Raw genomic sequence first — 8,502 nt, forward strand, 5'->3', positions numbered from 1 at the left:
TGTGTATAAGGTGCCTGGGAACCCCACGGGGTCGAACCCTCATCCTTTGTACTGTATCTCTGGATGTCTTGTATGATACATGTACTGGTAGATTACATTTTCACCCCTAGGCCCCATCTCTGGGTTTGGGGCGTGACATCATGAATACTGCCGGAGCATTTGTCAGCCCAAAAGGCATGACTAAGAACTCGTAGTGGCCATATCTGGGTCGGAAAGCAGTTTTCACAACATCCTCAGATCAAATCCTCACTTGATGATACCCTAACCGTAGGTCGATTTTTGAAAAGACCTGCATTCCCTACAGCTGGTCAAAGAGATCATCAATACGAGGCAACGTGTAACGGTTCTTCACAGTCACCTTGTTAATCTCATGGTAATTAATGCACATACGCATCGACCCGTCTTTCCTCTTCACAAATAAAATTGGAGCTCCCTAGGGTGATATACTAGGTCGGATAAAACCCTAGTCCAGTAATTCCTACAACTGCTCCTTCAACTCCCGAAGTTCTGCTGGAGACATCCGGTATGGAGCTTTAGAGATTGATGCCTTACCAGGCAGCAACTCTATTGCAAACTCCACCTCACGATCTAGAGGTAAACTGGGTAAATCTTTCGGAAACATATCCGGAAACTCGTTGACCACTCAAATATCCTCGAGCCTCAACTCCTTCTGCGGTGGTTCCTTCACACAAGTTAGGTACCCTTGACATCTGTCCAAGAGTAGCCTCCTCGCCAGTAATGCCGAGAGAATCAGTGGCGTCAAACGTACACACGATCCCACGAACTCATACTCTTGCTTCCCAGGAGGTCTGAACACTACTACCTTCCTATGACAATCAATCACCGCATAACTAGAGAATAACCAATCCATCCCCAGTATGACATCGAAACCAGACATGTTGTATACTACAAGATTCGCCGGTAGCAGCCTTCCCTGAATTACCACTGGGTAGTTTCCTGAAATCTTACTAAAGATCGTCCCACTCCCAGTCGGTGTCACCACAGACAACCTCTCATCCATCACTCGGGTTTCAACCCCACACAACTTCACAAAACTAGAAAATATAAACGAGTGGGTTGCTCCCGAATCAAATAAAACGATAGCTATATTCGAAAGCAGTAACGTGGTACCTGTCACCATGTTCCCAGTGTGTTCCGCATCTTCCGAAGTAAGTGAATATACCTTGGCCGAAGCCGTGGTTGCTTGGTAGTTTCCCCTAGGCATCTAATTAAACCCACGATTCTGGCTCTGTGCAGGTGTATCTCTACTCGGTGCTTGATAGCTCCGTGACATATGGCCCGACTTGCCACAGTTGTAGCAGTTACCCAAGAACGGCTGACATTCGCCATTGTGCCATTTACGACACTTGGCGCACAGTGTGGAGGATGGATCCCCCTGAGAACTCTGTCGCTCAGTGTTCTACCGATAACCTAAACTATAGTTCTTCTTCTTCTTCTTCTTCTTCTTCTTCTTCCACTATCCCTGCCGAGGACCAGTTTGAGACATGGAAGATACTGGCCTCTTCCTCTGTTTCTGCACCAGCTCGTCTCCCCAGAGGTCGGCCTCAACTATGGTGGCTTTATCCACTAGAACAGAGAACTCGCGAATCTGCAGAATCCCCACAAGCCGGCGGATGTCTTTCCTCAGACCCCTCTTAAACCTCCAAGCCTTCTCATACTTATTTTGGACCAAGTACGGTGCGAAACAAGATAACTCGATATATCTGGCTGCATATCTCTACACTGTCAGGGCACCCTACATCAGGCCCGAGAACTCATTGGCCTTCGCATTATGAGTGGAAGTCTGGAAGTATCTCTCAAAAAATACCTTCTTGAAGTGGTCCCACGTCATACCCGATGGACTAGCTCTCTGCTTCTCAAGCAGACTCACCACAATCCACCAGCGCTCGGCCTCTCCAAATAGCTGGAAAGTAGTTAAAAGGACTCTTTACCTATCTGTATAGTGGAGGACTTCCAAAATCTTTTCTGTCTTCGTGACCTAGTCCTCTACTATAATCGGATAGGGTCCTCCCGCAAATGTCAGAGGGTGCATATGTCACGCTTTGAACCCTAAAATGGGACTCAAGGGTGAAAATGCAATCTAACTTGTCCTTGTATCCGATAAAACATCCAAAGATACAGTACAAAGGATGAAGGTCCGACCCCGTGGGGTTTCTAGGCACCCTAAACACATCCAAACACCATCATATACGCAATGGAAAAAGGTCATTCTATATAAACATATACAGTACCATACTAGTATCTATACAAGAGCAGAACACAGCTCTATCAAAATGTACAAATGGGTGCCCAAATACATCTTAAAATGGCAACCCATCAAAATACAGTCTTAACACTTACCCAAGCGCTAATCGCAGTACGCCGGCTACTACGCTCCCTACACCAGGACACTAGTTCTGGTTACTCGAAGGACCTGTAAAAATGTATGTACAGCAGGGGTGAGATACCTCTTAATAAGAAATAACACAGGTTATATCAGTGTGTGGCATTTGAGTTTTATCATGATGCAACATACACGCAGGTAAAGGCATTCCAGTACTAGTTTACCTAGTGCATACACGCACACATACACATACTCATGATCAGAAATCTTGGTGTTGTCACACCCTTCGGCCGAAGCCGGCTTGTGACATATGGCTTTTGCCCATAGCCAACCTGCAAACACCGTGCCACCGGCACATGGCTAGTCTCTGACTCCCATGGAATTGTACTGACGCTAATTGGTGGATCCACACCCTTCCGCATGATCTGCCGAAATAGTCTCACGCCCTCGGATATAGAGCCGAACACTCTTGCCTACATGGCAGGCGATAAACACACGCCCTCAGATATAGAACCAGACACTCTCAGTACCTGGAACAATTTCGAAATAGTGTTTCTACTAGCATTTCAACATATCGCACACACATGCATGCTCATATAACCAAACAAACCACACCCATTTAGTAATCTAAATCATGGTTTTCCAAAAAAATACAATTTAAACAAGTCAAGGCACAACCATCCCAATAATTCAATATAAATCAACATATACCCTTGATTTTCAACAAAACCCGAGATGCAGCCCATCGCCCCCCTTTTTCTCAAAACTGTAATAATGAAAAACCCATAGTTTTTCCCATTAGATCCCCCCAAATGAGTAGCCAAATCACACACAGGATTGTGAACCACAGTTCCACCGAGTCCGATTTCAAAAATAACCAATATAAACATAGTTCCCATTACCTTTTCCACGAATAACAAATCCCGAACTCTAAGGTCCCTAAACAGTGAACCGAGTTCCAAAACCTACAAATCACAGTATAAAATATGTTCACAAGACAGTTTCCTACACAACTACTAGATCATAATTGAAAACCGAGCCTTATCTCGATTTTTCGCCAAAACCCAAAAATCTCCGAAATGGGATTCCGATCCATAGAACTTGTAGAGAATCCTTCCACGATCCTCGTGGTAACTTCAAATTCTGGATTCTAGCAACGGTCGGTGAAGAAATATATATATAGAGAGAGAGAGAGAGAGAGAGAGAGAGAGTAGGGAGAGTTCTAGAGAGAGAAAGAGAGATATTTGAAGTTTTCTTAGCTTGGAAGTAAAGAGATTCCTATTTATAGCCCTTTGACTCGGGCGCCTTCGTCAATGAAATGGCACACTCATCGACGAATCTTCCATTGCCTTCATCGATGAATCGGTGGCCTTGTCAACGAGTCTGGATCTCCGATTTTTCCTAGACTCCTCGGCTTCTCCTCATCGACGAGCCTCTGAATTTTGTTGATGAGAAATGCAATACCTTCGTCAATGAAACCTATTCAAATACCAATTTCACCCCTCTCTTATTATTTAAGCTTATTTACCACCGTTCGGGTTCTTACAATCTCTCCTCCTTACAAAAATTTCGTCCTCGAAATTTGCCATCTCTTATTCACAGACTCACATATACAATCAAACACATATATACCACTCTAAAGAAAAACTGGCGACCACTACAGCGTAGCCCCATCATACACATATACATACATACCCTCATTTATGGCAGAGGAATACCATAGTTACATATACAATGGTCTCAGGAGTTCACAATACACACACTCCCAACGACTAACCACCTATCCCAACCCACAGTAGGATCATGTACAAGTGTTCAAAACAACTGTGGATACTTTCGGCGTATTTCTGTTTCTAGTTCCCAGGAAGCTTCCTCAACCTCGTGGTTTCGACACAATACCTTCACTAACGGTATCTCTTTGGTATGAAGCTTCTGAACTTTATAGTCCAGAACCTGAATAAGTATCTTCTCATAAGCTAAAGTATTCCCAATTTCCAACTCATCATAACTGATAATATGCAAAGGATCCAACACGTACCTCCTCAACATGGATACGTGAAACACATCGTGGACTATTGAAAGTGTTGGAGGTAATGCAATCCTGTAGGCTACCGGACCCACTCGCTCAAGTACCTCGAATGGTCCGATATACCTCGGGCTCAACTTGCCCTTCTTGCCGAATCTTATCACCACTTTCATCAGAGCAATATGCAGAAATACCTTACCTCCCACTTCAAACTTTAAATCATGGCGGTGAACATCAGAAAAACTCTTTTGCTGACTCTGAGTTGATCTAATCCTCTCCCGGATCAAACCCACCTTCTCAGACGCCCGCTGCACAAGTTCAGGTCTTAACACCTCATGTTCACCAACCTCCTGCCAACACAAAGGAGATCGACACTTCTGACCATACAAAGCCTCGAATGGTGTCATCCCGATACTAAACTAGAAACTGTTATTATAAGCAAACTCTACAAGTGACATAAATTGTATCCAGCTACCACCAAAGTCTAACACACATGCTCGCAACATATCTTCCAGAATCTATATCATTCTTTTCGAATATCCATCAGTCTAGGGGTGGAACGCTATACTGAAAGTAAGCTTCGTCCCCAATGCCTCCTGTAAGCTCATCTAGAATTGAGAAGTAAACCTTAGGTCTCGATTGGACATAATGGACACCGGTACCCCATGCATTCTCACAATCTCATGCACATACAACTCCGCTAACCTACTTAAAGGATAGCCAACTTTCATCGGTATGAAATGAGCAGATTTCATCAATCTATCCACAATCACCCAGATAGCATTCTGCTCGTGAAGCGCTGGCGGCAATCCGGTTACAAAATCCATGGACATATGCTCTCATTTCCACACCGAAATAGGCAAAGGCTGCAACGGCCCTGCTGGCCTCTGATGTTTAGCTTTCACCCGTTGACATGTCAGACACTGCTCCATGAACTGAGCAACCTGTCTTTTCATACCTAACCACTAGAAGGTCTCGCACAGGTCCCGATACATCTTTGTACTACTAGGATGTACAGTATACATAGAACAATGCGCCTCCTCTAGAATCGTCCTTCCGATCTCAGCATCATTTGGAACACACAACCTGGTCCCAAACCTCAGCACACCTCCCTCAGAGATGTTAAACTCTATAGCCAGTCCATGCTGTACCTTTTCCATAATCTCTGCCAACTCTGTATCACTAGCCTGCACGACTTTTATGCGCTCATATAGGGTCGGTTGGACCACCAAACCAGCAAGATAAGCCTGATGATCACCAACCACCAACTCTATACCTGAGCTCTCCAAATCTCGTCTGATGTGACACTAAGTTACAACCATAGATATAGTTGTAGGCCCTGACTTCCGACTTAACGCATCAGCTACCACATTAGCCTTCCCCGTGTGATAACTGATCTTGCAATCATAGTCCTTAATCAACTCTAGCCACCGCCTCTGCCTCATGTTCAACTCCTTATGTGTGAAGAAATACCTGAGACTCTTATGGTTAGTGAAGATCTCACACTGCACCTTGTATAGATAGTGTTGCCAGATCTTCAGTGCATATACCATAATAGCCAATTCCAGATCATGCGTAGGGTAATTCTTCTCGTACTCTTCCAGTTGCCGAGAAGCATATGCCACTACCTTACCTTAAAGCATAAGCACACATCCCAAGCCTTTTAGAGATGTGTCGCTATAAATGACAAACCCACCATCCTTCAAAGGAATAGTCAACATTGGAGCAGTAACCAGCCTGTACTTTAATTCCTGAAAACACTGCTCGTAATCACTAGTCCAGTCAAATTATACTCCTTTCCTGGTCAATCGTGTCAGAGGTCCAGACAGTTTAGAGAAACCTTCTACGAACCGACGATAGTAACCCGCTAGTCCTAGAAAACTATGAACGTCCTGCACATTCTTCAGCCTTACCCAGTAGACCACAGCTTCAATGTTATTAGGATCAACTGATATACCATCCCCAGTAACCACATGGCCTAAGAACGCAATCTGACTCAACCAGAATTCACACTTCTTCAGTTTAGCATACAACTTCTTCTCCCGCAGAATCTGTAACACTAACCTCAAATGTTCGACGTGCTTTTCCGTACTGCTCGAGTATACCATAATGTTGACAGTGAATACAACTACGAATCGATCTAGGTACTCATGGAAAACCCTGTTCATCAGATCCATGAACACCGTTGGAGCATTTGTCAACCTAAAAGGCATGACCAAAAACTCGTAGTGGTCATATTTGGTTCGGAAAGCAGTCTTCGCTTCATCCTCCGCTCTAACCCTCACCTGATGATACCCTGACCGCAAGTCGATCTTCGAAAAGACTTGTGTTCCCTGCAACTAGTCAAAGAGATCATCTATATGAGGTAAAGGATAGTAATTCTTCATAATCACCTTGTTAATCTCACAGTAATCAATGCACATCCGCATTGAACCGTTCTTCTTCTTCACAAACAATACTGGAGCTCCCTAGGGCAAAACACTAGGTTGAATGAATCCCTTGTCTAGTAATTCCTACAATTGCTCCTTCAACTGTTGAAGTTCCACTAGAGCCATTTGGTACGGAGCTTTAGAGATCGATGCCTTATCAGGAAGCAATTCTATCACAAAATCCACCTCATGATCCAGAGGTAAGCCGGGTAAATCATCTAGAAACACATCTGAGAACTCGCTGACTACCCGAATGTCTTCGAGTCTCAACTCATCTCGCGGCGGTTCCTTCATACAAGCTAGGTACCCCTGACATCCATCCAAGAGTAGCCTCCTTGCCTGTAGTGCCAACAAAATCTGTGGCGTTGGACGCACACATGTTCCCATGAATTCGTACTCTTGCTCCCCAGGAGGTTTGAAAACTACCATCTTGCTACGACAGTTGATCACAGCATAACTGGAGAACAACCAATCCATCCCCAGAATGACATCTAACCCCGACATGTCATATACAACAAGATTTATCAGTAGCAGCTTTCCCTCAATTTCCACTGGGCAATCTACCCACATCTTCCTACAGAAAGATACACTTCTAGATGGCGTAGTAACAGATAACACCTCATTCATGACTCGGGTATCAGTCCCACACCGTCCAATAAAACTCACAAATACAAAATAATGGGTTGCACTCGAATCAAATAAAACAAAAGCTTTATTTGAAAGCAGTAATAAGGTACCTGTCACCACGTTCCCTGCTTACTCAACATCCGTTGGAGTAACAGAGTATACTTTGGCCGGAGCTGTATTCATCCAAGCGATTCCTTGAGGTATTTGATTGCCCCCTTGGTTCCCACTAAATGCAGGAACATCTTGCTTCGGTACACGACAATCTCAAGACATGTGGCCTGGCTGGCCACAGTTGTAGCAGTTACCTTCAAAATACTGACACTCACCGTTGTGCCGTTTGAAGCACTTGATATAACGACCACTAGTCTGGATCCCCTGAGAATCCTGGTGCTCGGTATTCTGGCGGTAGACTGAGCCCTTGTTCCTCTTCTTCCACGATCCTTGACGAGATCCTGTCTGATAACCAGAAGGTAATGTCCTCTTCCTCGATTCCTGATCCATCTCGTCCTCTCGGATACCGGTCTCAATCATCGTGGCTTTATCTGCCAACACTGAGAACTCACGGATCTGAAGCATACCCATTAGTCTACAGATATCCTTCCTCAAACCCTTCCCTAACCTCCAAGTCTTCTCATACTCGCTCAAGATCAAACATGGTGCAAAGCGGGACAACTCTATGTACTGAGCTGTATACCCCTGCACCGTCAAACTCCCCTGAATTAGAGTAGAAAACTCATCTGCCTTCGCATCATGTACTGAAGCCGGGAAGTATTTTTCGAAGAACACCTCCTTGAAATAGCTCCACGTCATCTCCTTAGGACCACGTCTCTGCTTCTCCAACAAATTTACTGCAGTCCACCATCGACCTGCCTCCCCAGATAGTTGGAAGGTGGCATAAAGGACTCGCTGCCTATCCATGCAGTGCAGGACCTCCAAGATCCTCTTAGTATTCTCCACCCAATCCTCTGCTATTGTCGGGTCAAGTCCTCCAGAGAACGTCGAAGGATGCATACGTGTGAACCTCTCAATGGTGCACCCCGCAGCAGTAGGAGAGCGCTCGCGTCTCCTCACACTCC

This window comes from Malania oleifera, chromosome 7 (assembly GCF_029873635.1).
Source record: "Malania oleifera isolate guangnan ecotype guangnan chromosome 7, ASM2987363v1, whole genome shotgun sequence".
In the NCBI taxonomy this organism is placed as follows: Eukaryota; Viridiplantae; Streptophyta; class Magnoliopsida; order Santalales; family Ximeniaceae; genus Malania; species Malania oleifera.